Source organism: Meles meles, chromosome 8 (genome assembly GCF_922984935.1).
Source record: "Meles meles chromosome 8, mMelMel3.1 paternal haplotype, whole genome shotgun sequence".
NCBI classification, from domain to species: domain Eukaryota; kingdom Metazoa; phylum Chordata; class Mammalia; order Carnivora; family Mustelidae; genus Meles; species Meles meles.
In genome coordinates, this window is record NC_060073.1 from 118,110,365 (window position 1) to 118,137,784 (window position 27,420).

Sequence of the window (27,420 nt, forward strand, 5' to 3'; positions counted from 1 at the left end):
GGACCTCACCCTCTGGGGGAACTGGTGGCCAGCAGTGACTCAGAATACCCAGGCTGAGAGAGTGGCACTCCCGGCAAGGATGACAGGGGTCCGAATTCAGGACCAGGCCTGCTGTTTCCCAGAGCAAAGGGTTTCTGTCGGTGACTTTGACGGGCAGGGTAAGAAGCTGAAAAGAAAATGATCAGCAGAGGTTTATAGAGTCCTACCTGAATCCGAGGCTGTAAACGGTATCCATACGCAAAAATCCTCCCCCAAAAATATAGAACGGGAGGGAGGGAAAAGAGAAAAACGAGAAGGGGAATGGGAAGGATTCAAAGCAGGTGTTTGTGATGGGTTTTTGTTTGTTTCTTGTGTGTGTGTGTGTGTATGTGTGTGTGTTCATTTAATTTAAGGAAGAGTTTTCTCACAACCTGTGAAGGACACTTGGTGGCAGGAGGGCCAGGTTGACGCTTCCTTGTTGGCTCAGAGAGGACACTGTGCTAGGAGCTGAAAGTACGAGGACCAAAGCCAATGACCATGAGTGTGGTCCTTGAGTAGAACAGACAGGCCCCAGTCAGCCAGTGGATGTGGGGAGCGTAAAGGAACACACGGTGTGGATGACACAGAGGGTCTCTGAATGCAAGCCCCCTTCCCAGCAGCCTTCGGCAGGCGTGTGAGATGAACTTGTGAGGAGACCAGTCTGACCTGGTTCTGGAGTAAGATGGGTCACGGATGCCTCTCCAGGGGCCGTCTGTGGCTCCAGCTCCGACACAGGGCTCACTGCGCCCCCACACACACCGAGTGGAGGCTTGCAGGGCCCCAGTGGAGAGGTCCTTCCAGCCAGGTGGCAGTGGGTAGAAACCCTTGAGCACCACGTGTCTTTCTCTGTATTTCTCTAAATGTTTACGAGGAGCTCCTCTTCCCTGGCTTGTCCTTCCCACGGGTGTCAGTCAGCATCCTTGACTCTGCCCCACCCCTCTTTATGTCGGGTTTTGTCAGAGGACGGCACTGTGTGAGGTTGCATCAGCTGCGAGGACTGTCTTAGCTTCTCATTCGCGCGTTTGTCTCAGAGAAAGGAGAGCACTCACTCCGTGCTCTAATTATCATTCTATTTCCATACTCGTATTCGTCCACCGTGGAAATGTTGGCTAAATGCCCGGTGTGCCTGGAGCGTGTGCTGAGTTCCAGGGATGCGCAAATTGTGTTAAGTGCAGGCCGTGCTCGTAGAGAAGCCGAAGTCTGAAAGAGGACACGTGCACGTGTGCACACACGCACACGTATACATGCGTACCGCACACACATGCACACACATGCAGACACAAGGGCATACACGCGCACACGCACACACGCGTACACATGCATGCACACATACACAAATGCATGTGCCCACATACGCACGTACATGCACACACGTGCCCACACATGTACATGCAGACACGTGTGCACACACATTTGCACACACGTGCACACACATTTACGCGCACGCGCACATGTACCTGCATATGACACTCACACACACACATGTTGCAGTGGTTAAGAAAATACCAGAAAAGTCAGTACACCACAGGAGAAATGGATAACATCTGGAAAACCGATGCAGACAGTGGAGAGGGGGTCAGGCAGGGAAGCCTTCCTGAAGGTGCTGGGCTTGGAGAGAGGGTGAGAAGTCCGCCAGGGCGGCTGGACATAGCAGGCCAAGAAGCGCCATCCCCAGCTTCACACCCGTAACCAGTAAGGCCCCAGCATTGCAGGAGCAGGAGGATTTTTTAACATTTAAGGGGGGAGGGCATCTGGCATTATACTTTTCCTGTAGAAAATTATGAATTATTTAGAGCAGGTTTTCGCTATTTGCGGAGATGGATGGTGCTTTGACTCAAAATATTAAGTTAATAAATTTCCTCTGTAATTCTTGGCGTCCGGATAAGATCCTCAGAGACCAGCCGTGGTGCCGCTGAGCTCGAGAGCAGCTGCGCGCTGAGACCCGTCGTGTCCAGACGACTCTGCCCAAAGCCAGCAAGGCTCCCAGTCCCCGTCCCTTTTTCCTTCCTGCCAACCAGCTTTGCACAGTTCAGTTTTAAAATCTTAGTAAGTTAGAGAGATAATGCAGGGGTTTTGTTTTCTTAAACAGTGGATGCAATTATTTTTGTAGAGTAAGATTTCCTCTTTTTGGGGGGCAAAGCAAGAATCTGGGGTTCACATCAAAAGAAGCTAACATCTTTTTTTTTTCCATATTACCATGGCTTTGATACTGAATGTAATTAAGCTTTATGCAGTCTGTTTTATTATCTTGCCGTTGTTGGCATTTTGCATTTATGCGCCTTTTACTATTTTCTATTTACTATTACTATTACTATTTTACTATTTACTATTTTCACCTTTTTCTGAGAACACACAGTGGAAAGCAAGAAGTCGCACGGTCTGGCCAATAAGTGCCCTCCCTGCCAGAAGGATCACACAGGCCATCAGGATTAGTGGGGAGCTCAGTGTTCTCTGGTGCACCCACCCCGCAGGCCTTACATCTCTGTAGTGTTCTGGAATCCGAAACGCTAACCACAGCCTTCTGGGGCTCTACATGTTGTAGGATTCCTTCACTCTCCTCAGCACAGGGGGTGATTCAGATAGCAGGTGTGTAATTATCTTACCTCAGAATTGTAATTAAAAACTTGCTCTGATTATGTAATAAACTCGGGGATCGTGGGAGCGTGTGTAAACACTCCTACAAGTGAAATGTCCACACACCGTGCATTCCCGCTGCACAGGCTCTTGGGAAACGGGCTGTCTGTCTTACCGAGTCGGGCAGACTCAGGCAGCTGGAGGTGGTTATAACTTCTGAGGGGCCGCAGTGAAGTATGCTCTCTTGCTTTTTCTTCCTTGGTAAGTATAATACGGGAACATAATCGATCCTTTCTTTGGTAAGTGAGACCCCTGCAAGGTCTCGTGGCTCTCGCTCAGAAAATCAGTTCTCATTGTTCAGCCTAAATACCCAGAAAATAGAAAAGATGACACTGATTTCATGCCAGCCAAGTAAATAGCCCTGAAGTTATTTTTTGGAATAAATAATGCCTTTATAATTTGCCTCTTTACAAAACCTTAATGCTGCAAAAAATCCAGATAATTGGTGGTTTCACTTAGTACAGTCAGCTGACGGCTTTAAGTTCCGTGTCTTGCTTTACAAAACAAATGTCTTTTCTGTGGAAAAGGAGTAGAGGCATAAATGTCTGTCTGTAGCATCTATAATGATCAGATTACATTAAGTGAATATATTAACTTGCTGTGTTTGAAAGATTCCTTGAATCTTTCAAGGAAGATTCCTTCCTTGAAATGTGTGGCTGCTATTACTTTAACAATAAAATGTAATCAAGACAGACAGAGTAATCTTCACCTGAAATTCTCAAAGCAACTTAGGAAAGATGCAGAATTTTCAAAGCTGATCTAGAGGTTAAACTATGAATTCTTCCTCCTGTTCTCCCATTTGCTTTATAATAATACAATAATTGTGCCTCCTCTGTTGCAAATGAGCAACATTCATTTCCTTGGATAATTATTTAATAGACCCATTGACGATACTCTGATGAAAGTTCAAGCTTTTATTCGTATGTTTGAGAGTTTCCCATTGGAGAGGTTTAATGTTGCCCATCTTTGAGACTTAAACACCATAATAAAACCTGTTAAATAAATGTATAAACAGTCACGTAATTGAAGAAACTCATGAGACCTGACAATTTAGTCCTTAGCAACCCGCGGGCAACCCAGCTAGTGAGTTTTTCTCTATGATAAGGAGACAGAATATGGACAGAAGACACACACACACATACACACACAAATATACATGTGTCGGGGGAGAGAAGGTCAGCAAATGCACACTCAGTCTGGGCATGTTTTCAATCACTTTAAATGTGCAATTAAAAGATGATGTCATTTTCCAGCAGGGAACACTTTTAGGAAACATTGTATTTATTGCTTTATTTTACAGATTACTGTTTTAACATTTTATCATGAAAAGGGATGCATTTTAAGTTATATATTGTGTGTTGAAAATAATATCTCTTGATAGCTTTTGGCTTTATAGAATTTTGGCTTTGGCTTTACTTTCCAAGTCTAAATATACATGTGTGTGTATTTACTAATTTTTAAGAAAGTTTACTGCTACGATTTCGTGCCTCATGGCCCCTTCCAGTGTCTTAATCATAAGAATTACTCGGGTGTAGGACACACACCTTATTACTGAAGATGTGTAGATTACTTATAATTTGTGAAAGAAATACTTAGATTAGATAACCTTAATGTAATAAATTACAGACACGCTAAAAACAATTTATGGGGACATGTGGGTGGCTCAGTTGGTTAAACATTTGACACTTGGTTTCGGTTCAGGTCATGATCTCGGGGTCCTGGGATCAAGCCTCACATCTGGCTCCATGCTCAGTGGGGAGTCTGCTTCTCCATCTCTCTCTGCCCCTCACCTCCGCTTGCTCTCTCCCTCTCTCTCTCAAATAAATACATATAATCTTTCCAAAAATATGATTTCCTGGATTTATTATTGTTTTTTCACTTCCAATGTGCCTTAACAAAAGAATGTTTCCATTTTTTAAAATGTTTGCTCTTTGGAGAATAACCATGTAACAAAATAGTGAAAGTAATGATAATGGGGACTTAAGATGTTTTGAATTCAGCTGTGATTGAGAAAAACCTTTCAAACCATTTTTTAATGTTTACTCTTTTGTAGGAAACTTATAATCAACACATTTCAAAGACATTGTCACTATAGTTTGGAAATATCAGTGTGACCTGTCCATAAGTTCAAATACACTTTAATAACTTCAACATAAACTTTCTTTGTCAGAATATTAACACTAATATCATCATTAATTCCTCATTACATTTAGGTAATTATGTGTTATCCTGAAAATGAGAAAATTATCTGGTTCCCTCTTGTGAGGTGTTAATATTCAGTCAGCAAAGTATTCCTTCACTTCCAAGAACAATGATTATATTTGAGTAACGCATCAAACTAGAAGACAATGGAAAGAGTTTTACAAGTTAGCAGCTTTTTATTCTATTTTTATTTTAAAAATTACAGTTTTATCTCATTAAAGCTATGGTGTGAGGTGTTTCCTACCTTAGGTTTTTTGGGGGGTTTTCTGATGTAGGATATGTTTATTCAAACTTGAACCCTACAAAGTTCCTAACAAAGAGCAGTGATCATGGTGTACAAACAGAAGTGTTGGACTGACTGGGAAAGTAGCCACAGCCTACAGAGGACAGGAGTCCCCATCAACGTGTCACTAACATCCTAGATCGTCATGAGTCCTCTCTTACTGCTGCTAGGTCTGAAGCCCCTGTTTGTGCTCGTTTTTTATTTCGTTCCTGTTCGCTTGTGATTTCTCTGTTCTTCCTCTCCATCCTTCGCGCACAGTCGTTCTTGGTGGGACATCGGGGGAGGACAGTGCTGCTCTTTGGAAGTGCCTTGAATTGACCCCAATAATTGTCCGGAAGAATATGTATTTGGAAAATCATAGACTCGTTTGCTATTTACAGACTTAATTAAGCTTTGCTCCATGTGGAGAAGAGCTGAGAAACATGTTAATAATTTCTCATAGTGAAGATTTAGTGACAGCACCCTATCAGCAAGTCACTGGACTAGTAGACTCCAGGACAGAAGAAGGATGACTCGGACTCGCTTTCCTCTTTCGAAGAACAAAATACCTATGAGGAGAGCTAAGACTCACATACTTTGAATTACTATGCATAAGAGAAGTTAATAAGAGTCATGATAGGTGTGTAAGTAAAACGCTGTGTTTGCTTAGAAGAGATAAAGGTTCCTTGTGGGGGTCATTCAGGGCATGGTCAGGACCCTGCAGAAGGCTCACTGTTCATGGCACTGTTGCATTGGGCCCAGAAGAAGGATTTGGTCATGGTGCAGTCTTACCTGCCTGGATTGAGGAGCAGCTCTTTATCATACCACGCACTTGACTCCTTTCTCTTCACACACACATACATCTTACTGTCCACTGTCCTTGTAAACGCTGGAGCCGAGCGGGTGCTGTGAGATGGTAGGACGGGTGCAGGCTCCCTGACCCCAGCAATCACACGGGCACCCACCCAGGCACACACAGAAGAGACGCCCATGTTCCCTTCTGGTCATAGCCTCCCTGGTGAAGGGACAGTCGTAGTTCCATGAGGAGCCCTGTGTGGTGCCCAGACGGAACTCTGCACAGTCTTTTTCTCAGTTCGCCTTCTTCTGCTTTACGAGTGGAAGATTCCTTCAAGACGTTGGCATCACATCGCCCGTCTTAGCTTGGGTTCCTCTCTGGCCTGTGCAGAGACTTCGTTAGAGAATGGGTGGAGGCTGCCTCGGGAAGATCCACAAGTCCTTGTGGTTGCTTTTAGAGTAACTGTGCATTATTAGTGGCTGTCATGCTTTAAAAGTGTTGACGGGACAACACACGTATCTATGAGATGATGCAAGACCCCATGAAATTAACCAAGAATGTCTTCACCCCTGACCTATGAGACCTCCAGCTACAGAGAGCAGAATAATAGCGTACGGTCCTCTCGGACGCGAAGGATCAGAGACTTCTAGCCCCCGGCCATGCCACCTCCAAAGCTAGTGACGAGGCAAGTCACTGTGTTTAAGCTGACACCTGGGGTCCACCTGTCTCTGTGGCATGGAGCTCCGTTAGTTTCCTGGTGGGACAAAGATAGAGTGAGAAGGGCTCCAGTCAATGCAAAAGCCCCTCATGCCATGGTAACATGGTCTCCTGGATATTTCATGAATTATATGCATGATAGGTGATGTTTCTACAATGGTCCCAGGAAAGACAGAATTTCCAGATTGTTGTGTATGTAGCTTTCTCTTTTCTAAACAGTCAGCCGACTTAATTGATCGCTGTGGTAATTAGCATGGCTAAAGCCATCTGTCAGTAGGATTTAATTGTATTCCAGCCATGAAAATGAAAAACAAAGCCTGATAAACAAATCTTCATTTAAAAAAAAAAAAAAAGCCAGAGAAGAAAAATCCACTCACCTTCTGTTTCTCTCAGAAAAATTAAATTTAGCAGCCCAGGTACAAGGATTCTTTCTTAGACCATCTTAATGGCATCCCGCACAGAGCATTTTCCTGCCTGTTCCTAGAAAGGTCTGGAGGTGTGAGTGTCTCTGTGGGCTGCCTCTGTTCTGAGACTGAGTCTCCCATGCCCGCCCTGCGCCATTATCATTCCCATTCACTGACGAATATTCTGTTTCCTTCAGCTCATAAAATGTGCTTAACGGCTGATAGGCTCTTGTTTCCTCATGCATTGGTGAAGTATCTCAGCGCCGCTCCTGCACAGAACAGAAGTTGTCTCTTCCTGGAGCCTGCAGAGGATGAGAGCTAATCAGAGACCCAATTTCTGATGTTGAAGAGAAACAAGATAGGGTCGTTGATTTTTTTTTTTTTCTTTACAAACTGTAAATGAAACATCGAGGTCTCAGGCAGCCCTAACAAAACTCTTTCTGAGTCTTTCATTTTTCCGCATTTCCTTATTTTTCTTCAAGACAACTTAAGACACTATGAATTTTACCCAAAGCCTTGGTTTTGTCTTCTGTTCTTACTGCGGTGTTTTTCATCTCGAAAGGCAAGTTGTGCTGGACCCTTCGTGCCTGTGGCTGAGACCCGGGACCAGATGTTCTGAGGACGACTTGTAAATTACCACTTATGCAATATGAAATAAACTGGCGTTCCATTAAAATAACGATGTGCAGTCCTGCTGTAGCCATCGTCTCTGACGGGCTACAGACTGTTTCATTACACAAAAGTTTAGAGCAAACAGGATCATCCATTCTTGAATTTGCAGCAGAACAGCCTAAAAACAAAGAGCCACAGACACAAAGAAAACCAGTGGCCACTTCATGCTTGAGGTGAAATGTGTGGTTGCATGTGAGGCCCACCTGCCCCGCAAATGGCCTCAGATCTTCCAACCTTCTCCTTCGCAGTCCGAGGTGAGACCGTTCCTTTATGGTCTGGAATTGTCCTAAAATAACGAGGACCATCCTAGATACAAGACACCTCAATTAGAGGGGAAAAAAGTCATGCTGCACTTTTCATAGGCTCTAAGTGAATCACTTCTTAAGAAGAAAGCTGTGTGTTCTGTTCTTTGAAAACCATTGAGTCCTGCTGCCTCTGTGACCAACAGGGAGGTCAGCAAAACATGGGCGTCTTCAGAAACGAGAATCAAAAAATCAATCACGATGTGTTATTCTATCCTTACATGAAACAACAGTGTTCTGTAACTGCAGTTCTGGAAAAACAGTCTCTCTCCTCTCTCCATCTCTCTCTCTCTGTCCCCTTGTCTCTCTGTCTTACTCTCGCTCTCTCACTTTCTCTTGCATGCACATGTACGAACTGGTTAGGAGACACAGACCAGTGAGATAGAAAGCCTCTTGTTGCTTTGAAGTCATAAAAATAGGGTTTAAGTTCCCTGAGTTTGTCATTGAATGCCCTTGGACAAAGCATTAATTTCTCTGAGCTTCATTATCCTCTTATGTAAAATGGGGATGAGGACAATAATCTCTTTTCCATGGGATTTCCGTGTAGACTTAACGGATAATTTAAATTTGACTTGTAAATAGAAAAACACCCTACCAAAGTCCGTTCTTGTTTCCTCTTGTGAGTAGACACAGTAATTAGCAACCTGAGAAGTAGGAAGAAAGGATGGGATTTACAGATCCTGAAGGAAATCTGCAGAGTGATTTTTAAACGCCTCTAGACTTGGATTGGGTGTTCTTGTGTCTTTAGAGCTGTCTCTGCCCCCTTCCACCTTGCACCCCGGCCTGCCCAAAACAAGAGCAAGACCTATCACCAAATCTGTCTCAAAACCAGGAAGTGGTTCAAGGGTTGACTAAGCAGATCCTTTCATAAGACACTACGTCAACAGTTTATTCAAGGTCATTTTTAACCATCACAATATGCAAGGTGTTCTTGTAGGTCCCAGAAAGGAAACAGCGAGGCCTGTGCTCATAAGGGGCTTCTAGGGTTGTTAAGCAGACAGAACACAGTGGAAAGACAGTCCATTCACCGTAAGTAAGCGTGGAAAAGTGTTGCAGATGAATCAGGTTAGTAATGCTTGTCTTGTATGCAGCCAGACTGTCGAGGTGGATACCAAGAATATAAGAATCGTCCTTCCCATAAGCTATGATTTGGAATTCCTGGGACCGCTATGTATTAGGACAGTGAGAAGGCCTCATGCCATAGGCCACTTTCCTTAAAGGTCTCTTGAAAGAAAAAACAAAAGCAAATCACAGAGCTGAGGAAAGCAGATCCTCAGGTGTACCCAGAGGCGTTCGGATGGGGAGTGTAACTGTGAGTCCCCGAGGTCGCAAGCCGGGAGGACCTCCTGGCACCTTCGAGAGCAGCCATCTGAAAGTTCCCTGCAGGAACTGGTATGTTGACAGAGGTCACTGGTCCTGGGGCTACGGGACAACAGATCTGACCTCTTTCCTGGCAGGGCCTTCAAACCTTTTTAATGATGCATCTCATTACTTGAAAAAAAGTTCACTCACGCACTCTGTGATTATATTTATAAACCTCTTTATTGGGGCACCTGGGTGGTTCTGTTGGTCAAACGCCTGACTCTTGATTTTGGCTCAGCTGTGATCTCAGGGTCATGAGATCAAACTCCGAGTCGGGCTCCGTGCTCAGCAGGGAGTCTGCTCAAGGTTCTCTCTCTCTCTCGCCCTCTGCCCCTCACCCCCCCAAATAAGTAAGTAAATCTTTCAACAAAATAAACCATTTCTAAATGGACCAGTTACAGTAAATACAAAAGAACTTCTGTTCCTTCCCCCCCACGATGGGTGTGGAGGTGTGAGCACAGCACTCTGATCCTGCTAGGAGACAACTCAGTGTCCGACGCTCTGGCTGGGTGGCCAGGGCAGCTTCCTCTAGGACAGCAGAGTTAGGATCAGAGTAGGAGGACGGGGTCCAGGGAAAGGCCGGCCTTGCGCAGCCTTGCGGAGAAGCTCAGGGGGAAGGGCACGCTTGTGGCTGAGGCCTTTCCTAATGCAGCTGTGTCCAGCAGGGGCGCGTGGGGAGCAGAGAGCAGGGCAGCTCCAGGCACGGAGTGGGGAGCCACAGCGGTGAGGGCAGGGCCAGAGGGAGCACACCCTCGCCGCCCCCCAAGGTACTGGCCTATGGGGCAGGCAAGCCCAGGACGTTGCCGACCTCTGTGGGGGAATGCTCGTGGGAGGTGATGGGCGGTGGTGAGGATGGCTCCAAGGGAAGAGGGGCAGAGAAGACAGCACATCCCGAAAGTCCTCTGTACTTCCCAGCAGATGGGATGTTGCCCCAGGCCTCACAGCTCTGCTGGATGAGCGCAGCTGGGATGCTGGGGTGCTCGTGCTTGGGGAACCGACACCATTGCTCGCCCCACCGCTCCTCCCACGTTTGTGTTCCTGCACGTGCCAGCGCTCCTGTGACTCGGTTTCCCCACACCCAGGGAGCTTGCTCAGTGCTCCTCCACCTGAAAGTACAGAGACAACTCCTGAACGGTGAAGGATGGGATGCGGGGATGAGCACCCCAGCGTCTCCATCTTTCTGTGGCGGCTCTCGAGTCTGTTCTCTGTGGCTCCCCAGAGGGGCTGAACTGGAGGTGCTCCCGGCGACACTGGGCTCCGCTCTCTTGCTCTGCCTCAGTTTACCCGCCTCCTCACCCGTGCTCCCTGGAACGAGCTCCCAATAACGACAGCCCACACCCTCATCAGGGTCTCTGTGTCAGCGCCTGAAGAGAAACCATAAATGAATTCGGGGGTGGGGGGACCATGTTCGTTCTTGTGTTATGAATATTCTTCCTCAAATGATTTCTTCTGGAGTCTCAAGTAATTCCTGCTGATGTTACAAAAAGCCAATGAACTCAGACCTCTCACCGTCCGGTCAAAATCGCGGTACTGGCTCAGGGTTCAGGGTGAGCGACGCTTGAATTAATCCTACACATTCTGTAACCGGATTCTCACCTGTTGCTCTAAACTGGCTCACTCAGATCCCCCAGGGCCCTGTGAGTAAATCTCTCTATTGTATGTATTTGGTAATTACCACATGTAATAAAATGTATCCGACAGATGGTTTGGCCTAAGTCTTGAGGCATGGAACTTCCGAGTTCAGTTTTCTACTTTGAAACTCTTCCTGCCATGTATCCATTTCTTTCCTTGTAAAGGAGGCTCTGGATGTTAATATCCTTCGGCCCCGCACAAGCCCCCCCGGCACTGATTTGGAGCTTCCTTTAAAGCAGCCCCCACCTTACTGTCCTCAGTACGTTCCACACTCAGTCTGTTCCACATTCTGCCCACAGCTTCTTGATCCATTCTTCAGGAGCGATGATACGGATTTGACACTTATATGTGCAAATAGGTAATTTGTATGCACACTGTTTGACAGGGGCCTTCTGTGTATCTCTCATTGTTTTGACCATATTAGCAAACGTTAGACACTGACTTCAGGATCAGTTATTTGTATGCAATTCAGTCGGCTTATTGTGGTTCTTTGAAGAAAATGTGTATTATGTGGCCAGTTTGTTCTACATGTGAAGTGTGAATAGAGAAACAGCATGAAAAGTCAGTGTTCCATTTTTCTTTGCATGATAGCGCCATGTGGAAATGTATTCTTAGGAGCATAGTTGGAGATTTTAGTCCTTTCGATTCACCTCTGTTTATCTTCCAAATGTATAGCCCAAGGTGAAAGGTACTTCTTGACCCTAACTGCTAAACTCTGTGTTTTGTGAGACCTTCTCATTCACTAGGGTCCCAAAGGAAAGCCCCTCTTCACACGTATGTGATAACGTTTTCCCTCACAGCCTGAGTTTATATGGTGTATGTTGAAGTTTCTAAGAGCTGGTAGAAAGCAAAGATATTGAAGACGCCCTTCAGATCACATTAACACCAGCCAAAGTGACCCAGCTCTGTGCACCCTTTTTCCTTAGTTTAGCGATGTTTGCATATTAAAATCTGGTTAATGTTAGAGACTCAGGTTGTGGGAATTTCCCTGTGAATTTGTCTTTTAGATGTAACAGGGAAATAGTCTGTAAGAGAATGTCTTCGGCAAACGTGAAAGTTGTAATAGGCGTTTTGCCAACCTGTGAAATTCCACTTGAGAGTTCACACTGGCTACCCTACCAGCTCGGTGTTGGGAAAGAGAGGCTGAGCATCTGTGTGGCCAGGCTCAGGCCACATTTACTTAACCTTAATTCTGCGGCTGCATAATTTGTCTCACGGGACACTTAGGTGACATTTCTTAACAGTGGTTTGCTTTTACATGATATTAAGATGAGACATTATCTCATTACAAACAATTTCTAAGAAATTCTGAATTACTAAGAATGGATCAATGGCGTCCTTTTTTCATGAAAAGGCAAGAACTATTGATAAGAGAATAGTCAATACCATCTTTTTTTCCCCTTGTACTTAAAATCAACACTTCTGAAATGTCGCTCAGTAGGTAGGAGCATTTCTGGAATGATTATATGAGTCTGTCTTTGGTGGATTGACTGAGATGAAAGGGACTTTGCCTTAATTGCAAAAGGAAACTTGAATCTTCTGAGACTAAGAGCTTCCTGAAAAGAACAGAATGGCCGGCGTTCTATCCGACACGCACTGGAGCAGAGAAGTTTGCGGTTCGGAAAGATGCAAATAAGATGCTGCTCAGAAGATGTTTTTTTGTCACTCGTCGTGCAGCTATTATTTGCTAGAGATGCTGGTTATCTAATTATACCTCATTCCAGAAGATATTCAAGGTCACACTTGCGGCAGATTTCTGATTGTATATGAAGCTGTCCAAAGTGGAACATTTCACCCTGGGGAGCCCCCCAGAATGGCTGTAGCCAGTTTATTAAGGAAGCTGCCATGGAGCTTGGCTCTGGTTGTTAGCTCAAAGGTTTGTGTGTATGTCTTGTTACTTCAGGCTACAGCTGTTCCACCGTTTTCATTTTTGACCCAGCGGAAGTGCGAACCAGTGGACCTTTGAAAAAAATAGAAACAGTTTTTGCATTTTTATATAGTTGTTACCCAAAGAGTATCCAGGAAACTTTAACAGAACAACAGTCCTGTAAAGTTAGGGTGCGCACATACCTACATTTAACTGCCAGTTTGTTAAGGTTCAGCTACGTACACTGCATTTTACCTTTCAGCCCTGTGAAAGCAGAAACCAGCGTCAAATGTTTTTTCACCTTTATTGTTGTCATTTTAAGGTCAGATTTTTTTCCTTCTTCCTTGTGTGGTTGGCACTGGGACTGGAGAGAAGCATTTTGGAAGTTGACGTAGGAAGTTGGAGGGGCAAGAGGCTTTCCTCGTTAGTGCTGTAGAAAGTGTGTGTTACTGTAAAGTCACACTCTAAATATTAATTATGAAAGCATTATTCTGTTACAACAGGTAAACGACAGCAGTCTCTCTGAGGTGTCAAGTCCAAATATCCAGTCTTGAACACTCTCCTGATGGGATCCGTTAAGTCCTAACTTGATGGGAAAATCCAGAGGAGAGCAGAAAATCAGTTGGGTCCACACTGTGGAGTGAGAACTCTACTCTGACGGGGGTCTGGCTCTTTTAAGGAGAAAAACTGAGCAGTCCGGTGTTATTCCTGCCGGCTTCCATGCACTCTCCGATCGGCAGAATGTTCCTTCTCTTTCGTAAATGGTGAAAATCTCTTCTATCTCAGCTTGAAATTTTCCTCTTTCATGAACAAATTATGGTCTCTGTGTAATCCATTCTGGTTTTGTCTTTTGCTTCACTAACTGGGGAAGAAAATAAGGAAGGATGGTCTTTGCCTTGTATCCGAGCCCTAGCTGGGACTCTCTGTACTTTGTCCTTGGACTCTCACAGATCTAGTTACAGATTCCTGGTCCACCATGCGCAGAGCCAGCGTGTGAGTATAGCTGTTCCCACACCATCCCTCTCAGCAGCCCTCCTCTCCATGACTCTTGCAAGGTTTCCTGCTATGTCTGTTAGTTAGCTATTTGACGAAAAAGCTGTGTAACAACCATCCCCAATCTAAAGTGTCTTAAAGCAAGACTTACTTATTCTCATTCACGTGTCTGAGGTCCAAATGGAGTTTGATAGACCTAGACCAGGCTTGTATGGTGTAACCTTCTGCATTTGGTTGGATCCACATCTGATGCCTGTGTCTCATCTCTTTGTTCTAACAGGCCACCCCGTCCATGTGCTTCTCATGGCAACTTCAGAAGCACAGGAAGGTTGAATAGAAACATAGGATGACTTCTAAGTTCTAGGCTCAGAATTGGTACATCAGCTCTTCCTCCTGCATTCTGTTGTCTCCATCAACTCCAATTCCCAAGCCCAGCATCAGGAGAGCAGGAAAATGAAGGGATTGACTCTAGAGGGACTCCAAGAAAAGTCACATGGCAAATCGTGATGACATTGTGGGAGGATGAGTCGGTGGGACGATATGAACAGTAATGAAACCAACTGTAGTGTGAGCTCAAGACTTGATCCCGTGCCTTTTCGTTCTCAAAGTGATGCTGTGCGAGGATTTTGTTGAATATTCTAGTATTGATAAGTCTTATGATTCAGTAGGTCAGACTGAGGAGAATCAGTCCTTTTCTGGTTTTCCCTAGACCACTGCCACTCCCATGTTATCCATGGACTGCCATCAGTCCCAGAAATCCTTCGGTATTAGTCCAGAGTAAGATAAGGAACTTGCACCAAATGTAGATTAACTATGACCCTGAGTGCACTGTTTACCAAAATTGTTTATTGTAGCAAGAAATTTTTGGGGACGGAAGCTGTATTTTAATTTTCGAACTGGCCCCGGCTCTTCATCTCATGGCCAACAGGCACTTTAAGAAGCATTACCCTGGAACTGGTCAAGAAAAATGGATCCCTTAATCCAATATTTCAACCCTTTCCCTAATTCTAGATGATACATCAATCCTCGGAACTAAGTTAAAATATAATGAATCCAGTACCTTTATATGACATTACCAGTCCTGTCTGTTGAAATTGTTCCATTAGTAGGACAGGTTCATGCAGGGAATAATGTAATGTGGGGATAGATAGGAAACTTGGCACTTGTGTAAAGGCCTAGGAAGAATGAAGTATGAAATAGGACCATATCCTGCCCCATACTCTTTAAATATAGTCATATCCTTAGATTTAAATAGAAAAATGTGTTTTCCATTGCCTTTTCAGCATACTTTAGAAATAATTTATTGTGTTCCCTGATGTGTACAAGGTACCTATCAAATTACAGCTCTGATAGGATAGAATAATTACTTCTGTTATTAATACTTATCTGCTTTGGTCTTCATATTGTCTCATTCTTGTTAGATTGGAACATTTTCCATTTTTTATTTTCACTTAGGAGCTATCAATAAATTATCTGGAATGTCTTTGGCACATTGAGTGGATAAAATCAGGTCACACGTTATGGGGTTTATGTTTTCAGTGTTTTATGTCGACAGTCACAGTCATGTCAAACTTATTAGGAAAAAATTAATGAAATAGCTCCGGGGCCTAACATTTCTAGAACTAGTCCAGGAAAGCCAAATATAAAATATTAAGTGTATGTCTCCATCTCTACGTTTTATTACATAGGTTACTTCTACTCTCTGAAGCAATAAATCGGGCTAAGAAACTGCCCTGCATTCTCTGAACTCCTAAAATGTTTGCCGCGAGAATTCATTGTTAATTTACTCCTTTGTGTTATTTTTCTCCATGTCTGCCTAATTAAGTGACATTCCTCTTATTTCTGCTTTAGATTTTGTAAAGAATTTCCCCTTTTTCTGAGGTGGGGGCCCTTCTCACGGTCCCACAGGGAAGTCAGTCTTATCACTGTTTTGCAGATGAAGAAAATGCCTCCTACATTACCTGATTTTCCTCAAAGACACATAGGAAGTAACATCAACCGTTCCATTCAAATGTGTCTTTTTTTAAAAAGCTCATGCCTCTTAGTCTTGTTCCAGTAGGGGTGGCAGATGGGTATATTGCTGTCTACCCCTGCTCCGTGCTCAAGGCTGGTATTAATTACGCCTGGAGCTCTTCCCCAGAGCACATGCGCAGTCTCAGAAACGGTCCCAGGTCACTGCTCCGGGAAACGTCACGTACGTGTTTGGAGCTCGCATTCACAATTAAATGGGTTTGATTTTCCATCTCTGTACCTTGCTTTATTAGGATTTATGTTGTGTTTTGTTTTGATTTTTGTAATTATGCCCCATAGCATCTATCGCTGTACAAAATAATAAATGCTAAATAAATTTTCATGGTTCATGGTTAAATAGGTACAAGTCATCATGTGGTAGAATTTGGTTGATGACAAGGAAGAGTTTTCCTTTCATTATGATTGAATCCTTTATTTCTTATGGATTTCTGGGTCTCTTCTTGTGCAACACATTGGAGGCCCAAGTTCAAACTCATTCACCAGGCAGAAAAGGGAGGCAGAGAAGGGTAGAGCTGAACAGACAGATGCACGAGGGCTGGGGGCCCAGGATCTGGTACAGACAGTGCTGTCTGGATGTCACCGCTGAGGAACGGGTGCCACCTGGGCACCCCCTGGATTGCTGTTCAGGGAGAACAGGGTGTCATGGGAGTTGGGCATAACCCCCCCACACCCCCCACAGCCCAGCAGGGGCACATGTCAGGGGTTGCCTGCAGGGTTTGTGAATGCTGGCTTCCAAACTGCACATGAGGGGAGCCTGGGTGGCTCAGTCCGTTCAGCGTCCGACTCTTGATCTAAGCTCAGGTCTTGATCCAGGGTCATGAGCTCAAGCCCCATGTTGGGTTCCACGCTGGATATGGAACCTACTTAAAAAGAAAAAAAAGAAAAGAAAAAACTGCAAGTGAACCAACTCAGTCGACAGAGGACTAATTGCTTAACCTCTCCTGTGCTGCCTGCTTCTGTGGCTGTCCACAGAATTAGCTTGCACTGAGAATATTCTGAATTTCATTCTTTGTCCTATGTGTACCGAAAGCCTTTTAGTATCTCCCACTGGGTTCTGCAACAACAGTGAATGAGACCCAGTCTTGATTTTCCAGAATCTTCTGGTCTGAAAAATGGAGGACAGGAAGAGAGTGAGTGTTTCAGGCAAAGTCAATAAAAAAGCACGTGTAAAGTTTTCTGTCACAATATCTGACCCAAGAAATGTTATCTACCCCCCACTTAACATATATCATCATAAGGTACTGTTGATTATTTTTTAATTAAAAAGCCTTTCTGTACCACAGTTATTCTCCAGGGAGAACAGCAGTCATCACTGTGCTAGTTTTCAAGTCTTTCTAGAGGTATAAATGTCGGGGACACACAAAAGGGCCTGTCGAGCAAACCCCAGGGATCCTACCAATACCACGTACACCGAATATGGCGCACTTCCCTTCTGGGAGGCGCTCACGGGTGTAGCCGTGGAAGGCGTCCGCTCTTCCTCACAGAAGTTAGTGTCCTGGCCCATGTGCGAAGGTAAAGATGGAGTCAGTATCCGCTGAGTCAGCGTTTGGGAGGCACACGTCAGGAACCCACAGCGAAGCCCACAGGTGAGAGAAAATACCAAGACTTCCACACCTTATGGTTTATTGAATTGGTGTCAGTCCACACGTAGCGGTCAGATCTTCCTATCTGAGTCTCCGGCATTTGTCTGTGTCTGCGGGATGCTCGACAGGAAGAACCCCAAAGAGATGTTAACAGGTACTTCTAAGGACACAGAGACATCTGGGGTCAAAAAAGAGAACTTCCCCTCCCAAAATTCTAATATGACCGACAGTTCCTAAGTGCCACTGCACGCCAGCTGTGGAAGGAGCGATTTCCCTGCCAACCTCCCTTCACCTCAGACAGCTGACAGACACCCTTTCCAGAGGAAGAACCATGCCATGTCCGTCCTTTCAGTCCAGCAGAGGTCACGGGGCCCTATCCGTGTTGAGGTAGCGTGGACTCAGGGGACGTTGTCTGGATATGTATCTCACGCAGCCTTTTAAACCTCGGTAAAAACACAAGCACACTTGTGAACCCACTGCCTGTGGTGGCCACTCCGCTTGCGTCCCTGCGCGTTGTTCCTTCTTCGCAGAATCCTGGTAGGTGGACATGAGGTTGGGGAGAGGCCCTGCCTCCCCCGGCCCAGGAGCATGTGGTGTGCGTCTGAGGGAGAGCCTGCCTGCTGGAGGTGTGAGGCTCCAGACCAGTTTCTCTTAAGATGAGATTCTTGCAGAAGAAGGCTGTTTCGTGACCTCTGCATCCGACCCTGTGAGGAGCAAACGGCTGGAGCTTTGGAGAACCTCTGTCAGATTTTGAGACCAGCCCGCACGCCCGGGCTGGCAGAGGGGAGAGGCGGGAGCCCGTGATGACATCTCAGCGTCTTGGGGGATCCCACCCTTCCAATCCAAGATGACACATTGTCGTCATGGCCCAGCCGGTTGCTCGCTCATCCGTTAACATGCAGCCTGCGTGAGCTTCTGAGGTCCGTGACTTGATCAGGACTCGTGACGCCTGCAAATAAAACAAAGGGCCTCTCCCGCGGGCGGAATTTCAGAAGGGTTCTGTCAGCGGATACTTCTTGAGAGCTCTCTGCTCTTCAAAAATTGATGAATTGAGAGAGAATGTATTTCTGTAGAGATCTCTGGACTCCGCAGGACACGCATGGAAGGGATAGAAAGAACCAGCCGGCATGCAGTGTAGTTTCCATGTGAGCGCTCCACGTGCATGACCGCGTGGACTTTGGGTCCCCGCGATGAACCAAATGTGAAAATAGAGACAGATGATCACATGCAAAACGTACGTGATCTCATAAGTTGGTGAAACATGACATTCTGAGTAGTCTAACATATTAATACACTGGTGCTGTTTTTAAAGGATTTTATTCATTTATTTTAGAGAGAGTGTGTGTTTGTGGCTGGGGGAGCAGAGGGAGAGGGAGAGAGGGAATCTCAAGCAGGCTCCCTGCTGAGTGCAGAGCTGGACTCGGGGCTTGATCTCACGACCCTGAGATCATGACCCGAGCTGAAATCAAGTGTCTTAACCTCCTGAGCCACCCAGGTGCCCCAATGCACTGGTACTTTTTCCATTTATTTGGGAGTCTCACTTCCTAAAACCCTATTTTGTTCTCTCTCTCCCTGTGTGTGTGTGTATATATCTATCTCTAGGTCTAACGTAGAGACAGTATGATACTAGTTAGAAAACTGTCTTATTTAAGGAAAATGCTAAATATATCATTTTCCTTTGTGCGCAGGTGCTTTAAAATGCACTTTTTTGTTGTTTATTTTCAGCGTAACAGTATTCGTTGTTTTTGCACCACACCCAGTGCTCCATGCAATACGTGCCCTCCCTATTACCCACCACCTGCTTCCACAACCTCCCACCCCCCGCTTTTTTTTTTAAGATTTCATTTATTTGTTTGACAGAGAGATGGAAAGAGATCACAAGCAGGCAGAGAGACAGGCAGAGAAAGAGGGGAAAGCAGGCTCCCCGCCGAGCAGAGATCCTAATGTGGGGCTTGATCCCAGGACCCTGAGATCACGACCTGAGCCGAACGCAGAGGCCTAACCCACTGAGCCATGCAGTTATCCCTTAAAATGCTTTTTTAAAAAAACATTCCGGATGCAAAGGCCGTGCCATCTTTTCTTTTTTATTTGAAGGACCAAAAGAGATGGCCTGTAGTATTTCTTCCCTCTGAAACTGCTGTTTTTCTAAGATTAGCCTTAAAAAAATGCAGCTTCGTTCACACCTGAGACCCCCTGAGAATAAACAAAATCCGCATTTCCTTTTCAGGCAGTAGCCTGTCAATCCAAGAAAAAAACCGAGCAGCGTTTCAGTGGCCGGCTTCTCCTGCCATCTGGTCTCTGCAGCAGTCAGTCTCACAGAGGATTAGTCACTGCAGCTCATTTTAAAGTTAGAACTTTATTATGTTTCAGAAGAAAATCTAGTAAAGTTTAAAAGCAATTATGCATGGTTTATGAATGACATAAAAATATCATTATAAGAGTTCAGAGCAACGGATCCATGGCAATATTCTTGAAGCCTTAAGCTGATGGAAATAGAAAGTTCTGTTTTTCTTCTCCTTTGCAAAAACAATTGTAATGGAGGAACCTGGAACTGGAAGCTTCTACCACGTGGTGTCGGACTTGGGGTGAGCACATAAAGCCCACGCGCTGTCTGAAGGTGACCCCTGATTCCCACCAGGCGCTCGCGGAGATCTGAGTAAACGCTTAAGGAGTGATGGCCCACTTTGGATCTTGTCCCAGAAAATAGCTTCAGATTCTTTCCTTCTAGTCGTGTATTTGACTCTATTATTAATATATGCTCCCGAGGAAGCCAGACAGATTGCCGGGATGTGTCACTCGTCATCTTTTCCAAGTTCTCTTCCAGTTTTCTAGGTGAAGCATGCCTCTTTGAGTTCCCAGGTAGATTCCTTTTAACTGTGTATGGACACACCATTATCACTCTCAGTACTCGTTAAATGCTGGTATGAATTGTCCTTTATGAAAGGCCACACCCTTTTCTCTATGTCATTGGAAAAAGTGATTCTAGATGACCGCAGGAGTGGTCCAGCATGAGAGCGAGCTTGCCTTCTGGTGACGCACGTTTCATATACCCACGCTGTGTTCCAAGTGCCTTCTTAATCATGAAGGACACTATGGGTTAGGGTATGCACAGGTTTCTAGTTTGGCAGTCCGACTCTATCACAGTCCAACTCTATCACAGATAGATACATAGGTAGACAGATACATAGTCAGTCTCTGGATATATGACCGTGTCTCGGTTATTTCCCTTAGTTTTTCCTATCAAAGATACTGTTATTTGCTATCAAATTTTTGCGTTGAAATGAAAGTTACAGAGAGTAAGTGGGATAATCTTGTTTGAGATGAAAAACGGTCTCTTCCATCATCTGTCACTCATGAAATTCTCTTATTTGTTCATTCATTTACTCTTGTAACAGATGCTCAGTTACTATCCGCCAGTTCCTGGTGCTGTGTCTGCTGCTGAGCTCCGTGGGGGAGCTTGCGGGTGTGTGGTGAGCGGCACTAGACTGGTGGGCTATGTAAAGCGTGGAGACGAGGCGCAGAATAAAACCCAAAGTATTAGATCACCTGTCCAGGTCTCCCCCGTCCGTCTGCAGAGCTGGTTATAGAAATCTGAGGTCTACTGTTTAGAAATGGTTGATGCAACAAAAATGAGTCAACAAAGAACAGAACAAAATTTTTCTCTGTCATGCGTTTAAGGGATTTTCTGCTTCTGAATGTGTAGTAATAAGGAAGACCAATGTATTAGGTTCCTTCATGTTCTAAACAGACCATAAGCACTAAGCACCTTGTAGTACTTGAGACATATTTGGTAAATATTAGCTTTTCGTGAAAATTACTATTTAATCTAACATTTACAGATATTCTGAAGAACATGTAAATAAGGTTCTACACAAATTTAATTTGCCCAGAGATTTCTTTGTCCTAAATGGGACAACCGCCCAATCTTTCTGTTACTTCCAAGCAAATATTCATCGAGCAAGTTATCGGTTGGGTACCCACTGTGAACAATACACCTACCTAGCAGTTTGTAATCTTGTCAGACAGGTAAGAGGAAACCTAAATGTGGAATCATGAGGGGACCTAGTGTATGAGTCAGTGGGAAAGTGAGTGATGCAAACGAGGGTTGTTTCTGGGCCCACGACAGACGTGGTTGCTCATTTCCACTTGCCCCACTTAAAACAGATGCAGGCTCAGAATCCTAAGTTAATATCGCAGGACATCGTCACCACTCGAGTTCACCCACTCGGTAAATAAAACCCATTTGCCATCTCTAACGAGACAAGTTCTGAAGACGGTCAAGCTCCCTTACTCAAATGTAATTTCCTGGCGACTCACCAACGTCTTTCTTACTCCGTGGTCCTCAGGGGTTCTTCTATGAATTCTCTGCCTCTATCGATTTCTCTCCCCAGCATCTCTCCCACCACCTCTGCAATGATTTATCGCAAAAGAACAGCGGATGCTACCCAGTGCGTGGATAGTTTCTGCTACTGATTGCAAAACAAAGACACAAGTCAAGCTCTCACTTCAGTGTGGGGGACGCAAGCAGAGCACTGTGGTCATCACTAGAGCTGCTCGTCATTTCCAGGAGGCTGCCCTGCTGGAAATTGGATCTGGCCACATGATGAGCTTTGGCCAGGGCTATGCAAACAGAAGCATTTAGAAAACTGGTGGGTCCCTGAGTGAGAAAGCAGAAAGCGGAGCCCCCCCACCCAAGTAGATGGACATGCGGTGTGAGCAGGAATGCAAACTTTATTGTGAAAAGCGGTGAGATTTAGGCCGGTGTCATCCGGCCCCTCCTGACGAACACCACTGTGTGACCACAACAGGACAAGGTGGAGAAGGCTCCCCAGGTCAGGCAACTATGCTGACGAGACTTGTTGGCATGAGACCGACAAGCAAACACGAGTTTGGCTCCGTTCTGAAGCACTGTCTGCTACAAAACCCAACATGGCCCCAACATGGCTTTGGAATAGCTTTTGTGGGGAAATACATCTGTTTTGAGAACACACAAGACTCTTTTTTAATAACATGGTAATAGCATGAATTCATCCATAAAAATTTAACTCTGCTATTTCATTATCCCAGTGGAAGTCCAAGTTCAAGACTTTTTTGAGTTGAGCCTCAAAAGCCTTTAAGTTATTTCTGTTCTTCAGTATGGAGACATAGCGCTGAGGTAACATGACCGTTTTCATGACCTCTGTGTGTGTGTGCGTGCGCGTGTGTTCTTGATTTGCTTAGCTTAGCACTTTGGGCCTCAAAATATTTTTAAGAAAGATTGAGGAATACTGGGAATCCATCTGCATTTTCTGTTTAATTAATTGCAGTATAATTCTTGGCTTACGGGAGTTAGAATCAGTGCATCGGACGGCGGTTCTCCCGAAAGCTACCAGCTGTTGACAGATGTTTATCACACCACACTGTATGAATTATTTGCATTAATGTCTCTTAGCTTTGACAGTTCTTTCACCTGTTCTGAGACATATAGTAATTTCTTCCGCCTTTATTTTATTGTCTGAGGTAAGAAGGGAATTTGTTTACTTAAAGCTCAACGACAAGTCAAAATTCAGCTTTCTGTGCTTGTATGTCTCTTCTCAGCTTCGGTGCTGTAAAGCACTGGATAATTTCTTCACAAGAGAACATGGAAGGGATATCATTTCTCCGTTGTTTTTTTTTTTTTTTTTTGGTCTATTTATATTTTTCATTTTTTTGCATACTCATTTATATGCCTAGAGGCATTTTCATTTTTGTGCTCCATTTTAATGCAGACTTGGAAAGGCACTATAAATTACAGTTAGATATCCAAATATAAATTATAATTCATCCATGTATAGCGCTACCCATGAACATACCCGAGTTTGAAGCCAGATGAATAGTTATCTCTTAAGCATGACTAAATTTGGACAGACAAAACTCTGCCCTCCCTTGCTCTATTTCCTAAGAGCTGGACACTTACCTTTAACAGTCATCATACAATATTTCCCTATTTTGAAATCTGAATATGTGAAAAATTCTGGAATTAAGGGACATTCAGTATTGAAAAGTGACTCACTCTACAAAGAGCACCGAGGCCATGTAGCTTAATAAACATGTGAGTGTAATTATAGGTATCTGTGATGTGCTCATGTCTGTTATATAAGAGATAATTAATGTACGTAGCAAATAGGGATACACAGATCACAAATGAGAAGCCAAGTGATGCTTATATGAACCGCCAGTTAGTTTTCTCTTGCATTTAATGAATCTTTAGTCAAACGTGATTGGGAAAATGCTCTGTCTTCATCACGCGCGTCAAGTTCTTAATCATGAGGATATTTCAGAATCGTCTTCCACACTTCCACGATACACAGAATCATGTTCCACGCTGTCCCGATTCCATAGCAGTTTTGCTGGGCTGATGACTTCCTCCTGAAACTTACTCCACAAACTAACTTCAGAAAGTTCTCACCCTCCATGAAGACTCAAATTTCATACTTTTTCATCTTCCTTGATGCTGTTTGTAAGAATATTAGTTTTTGTATAATCAGTACTTCCTGGGGAAAAGGGGAGATCTCGTTTTTCTTGAGCATGACTTTTCCTTCTACTTTGCCTCTTATCTTTCTGTATCTCTGAGCTGTGTTTGCAGGGATTAAAGTAGATCTTTTTGTCATTATAATTGTCTTGTTTTCTAGGTGTTAAGTTAGTATCATTGAAAAGGTCTCTCTCTTTGATTCTGTAATACTTCCCGTCATGCCGCGCCTAGGCACTGCCCCTCCCTGTCTGCCACAGTTCTGATTATGATTGATTCACTCTTTTCCTGTCTTCCTCATGTAAGCAATATCACAACACAGAAAGACTACAGTAGAAGAGGCTTATTAGAGAGTTAATGAATAGGAATTATCCTAATGAGATAAAATTCAGCATAGATTTTTGGGGCTATTTTTATTTTCACCCCTCTTAATTTTCTAAATATAGGCCAAAGCTAATTTTCATTTTAATAGAATTTTACAATCATTTTAGAGTATACCTATAAAATAGAAGCTATTTTGAGGGAAAGCATATGTATTAGTTTCCCACCCCCCGTTTGTGATTTCACGTTCCCCAATCTCATCTACCCTGGGTCATCGGTGGTCTGGAAGCAGGTGATCTTCCTTCTGATGTATAGTTGAAGGGTCAGGAGTGGTCACCGCGCCCATATGGTTCGTCACCTCCCTTCATCCCCAGAGGGACGAGTACACTTGGGAGAGCCCACAGTCACGGGACTGTCATCACCGTATACTGTCACAGCTGCTGTGGGTCCGTCTTAGCTACTATTGCTGATCCCTCACTGTGCCTAAGTTAAGCTCTCTCGGAGGTGTGCGTGTTCCCAGAAAACAGCGTATACAGCGGTCGGTGGTTGCAGGCGTCCACGGGGGTCTTGGAGCGATCATCTCGTGGTGGGGGGGGGAAGCTCCTATAATTCCCCAGGGTCGTGCCATGACACAACAAAACCTTGTGCGTTAAGAGATCCACTGAGGGGAGGTCTAGTAACTATCAGTCCGGTGCTTTGGGCATCACGGCGTTCCTGGTGACTGTTTCTGGCCAACGTCCAGAAAGAATCGAGGGTACTTTTTTCTTTTTCTATTTTGATAGACTCAGATTCTTAAAGAAGAATAATTTTTGAGCTCAGGGAATGATCAAGGGATTACCCTCCAAAAACACACTCCAAATGGTTACACCGAGGAAGTTTGTTTATAAAACAGTAACACTTTGGTTTGTGCCAAAAGGAACTGTAATTTAAAATAATAACAATAATACATAACTGGCAGGCAACCGTTTCCCTCCTCCCTGAATCTTCGTAAAGGGAAAGGTTTTTGTATGACGACTGGAGTCCTTAGAAAAATCTCTGCTGGAGAATTCCAAATAAATGTCTGATGTTTAATCAGCTTTGCTCTCGAGGTGCTTGGAAGCAGAATGAGCACAGGTGACTTGTTTGAGAGCTGACAGGGGATTTGGGAAGAACCAGTGTTCACTAGGAACACATGCCAGGTGTTAACCAAAATTTCTTTAATGAAGATGGCCCCCTAACAGTCCCGGGAAGAATTTAGTTCATTGATTGCTAGCTTTGGTGCCTTGGGAAACACGGAGGGGGGAAAATGTTGAAAATGCTCTCACACTGATTTTTAAACGAACATTTTTAACGAGGTCTAATTTTCACCTTTAGCAGTTCACATGGTGAGACTCCAACCCTGTGCTTTTTAAGTTAGATAATTTCCCATAAATTATCTCCTAATTAAATTCAATTTCACCCCAGTTGTGTGTTTTAGGATCTGTTCTACAAATTGACCTATTCATTTTAAAATTAGAGACTCCCTGCCCTACCCTCTTTTATATTCTCCACATCTCCCTGCTTCTTGTTTGCCTCTTCAACAAGGCACCGAGCTGTGTCTTACTAACGAAGGTGCTATTCTGTAGCCTAGGATGGTTTTCTACCGTGTGGTTAGCCACGGAGGAAGGGCTCAAAGATCGTCTGCCTTCACTTTGTAGCAATACTGAGGGTAACACATTAGGCAAGGCACAGACCTGACCCCTGGTTAGTCTTGCTACGCTCACTCCTCTACATTAGAGCCTTGCACCCGCTGGGAACCTCCACGCAGTCCCCTGACTCTGTACGGTGCTCGACAGATCTGACCGTGGCCCTACTTACAATGGCAACCCCCCCACCACCACTTTTATGCCAGGCTTCTTCTTTTCTTTCTTGGGCCCAGGTTTTCCAAGTGTGGTACAGACTGGCTGTCGTGAACTTGGTGGTAACAGAGTTGGATGGAAATAGCTCAGACTTGGAGGCGGGGTCATTCTGGTGGAATTCTCCCCCAAATAATCCTTTAATGTTGATGCCAGATGTATCCCCCACGATGCGAGGCCCACTGGCTACATCAAAATCACATTTCTTAGAAATAAAATATTTGGGGGACGCCTGGGTGGCTCATTCGGTTGAGCATCTGACTCTTGGTTTCAGCTCAGGTTGTGATCTCAGCGTCCTGGGATCGAGCCCCGTGTCAGCCTCTGCACTCAGCAGGGACTCTGCTTGAGGTTCTCTCTCTCCCTCTGCTTCTGCTCTTTCCCCCCACCCCCTGGCTTTCTCTCCCTCTCAAAATAAATAAATAAATAAATAAATCTTTAAAAGAAAATATTTTAGTGCTGGAGTTACAAGGCATAGTCCTTTCCCTGAAGAACATAATACTCTGCATATTTTCTTTTTACTTTCCTGTGAGACTTTCAACGAAATAATGAAGCACCTTTGAGTATCTTCAGGACTTATTTCCTGTCCCTAACCAGCCCCGCTTAAATTTAAAACGTGCTAAACCGGGAATACATTGTTCCCACATTAGATTTATTAAAATTCTTCTACAGTGTGTTCAGCACAAATCTGTGTGCAAAGCAGTGAGCTGTGAGCCCGGGATACTTTTCTAGTTTATAAGACATGAAGATTTTCCTAAGCGCGTGTTTGAACAACTTGTTGCAATGGTCCATTTACACTCTTCTTGTAGACGGGAGAGTATGACTCTGTATAACTTCTTCCTTAGACGGGCAAGTGTCTGTCCCATTGAAGGTTTGGCATTTCAGATCCCGTTGTCCCATCTTTGCCTCACCCTTGACCACTTAGTCTTGGTCAACCCACTGGCACCCCATCCCCTTGCAAGAAAATTGGGTGAGGTGTTGTGTCCCTTGGACCTGAATGGAATTCTGAGTGTCACGTGATGCAGCCCCTTAAGTATCAGTTTAAGAAACAGAAGCGGAAAGGATGACATGGTGGGTCCAGGGCTGTGGTGTGTGGTCGTGGGGGAGAGCCACGGGGACCAGGACTTGGCAGAGCTGGACTCAAGACTCTTCCACACTCCAGCCTCCACTCCCCTGGCTCGCAACACGTCCCTTTAACTGCTCGGGGCTGGTTTCATTACCTGTTCAAGGAACAACACAATTTAATTGAAAAGAAAAAAACAGGGC

At 44.6% G+C, this 27,420-nt stretch overlaps 1 protein-coding gene across 2 annotated transcripts in view; it reads left to right on the forward strand.

The window, feature by feature from the left end:
• Positions 1-27,420, forward strand: part of PDGFD (platelet derived growth factor D) — a 218,029-nt gene that overhangs the window by 114,605 nt on the left and 76,004 nt on the right. The window lies entirely within an intron of this gene.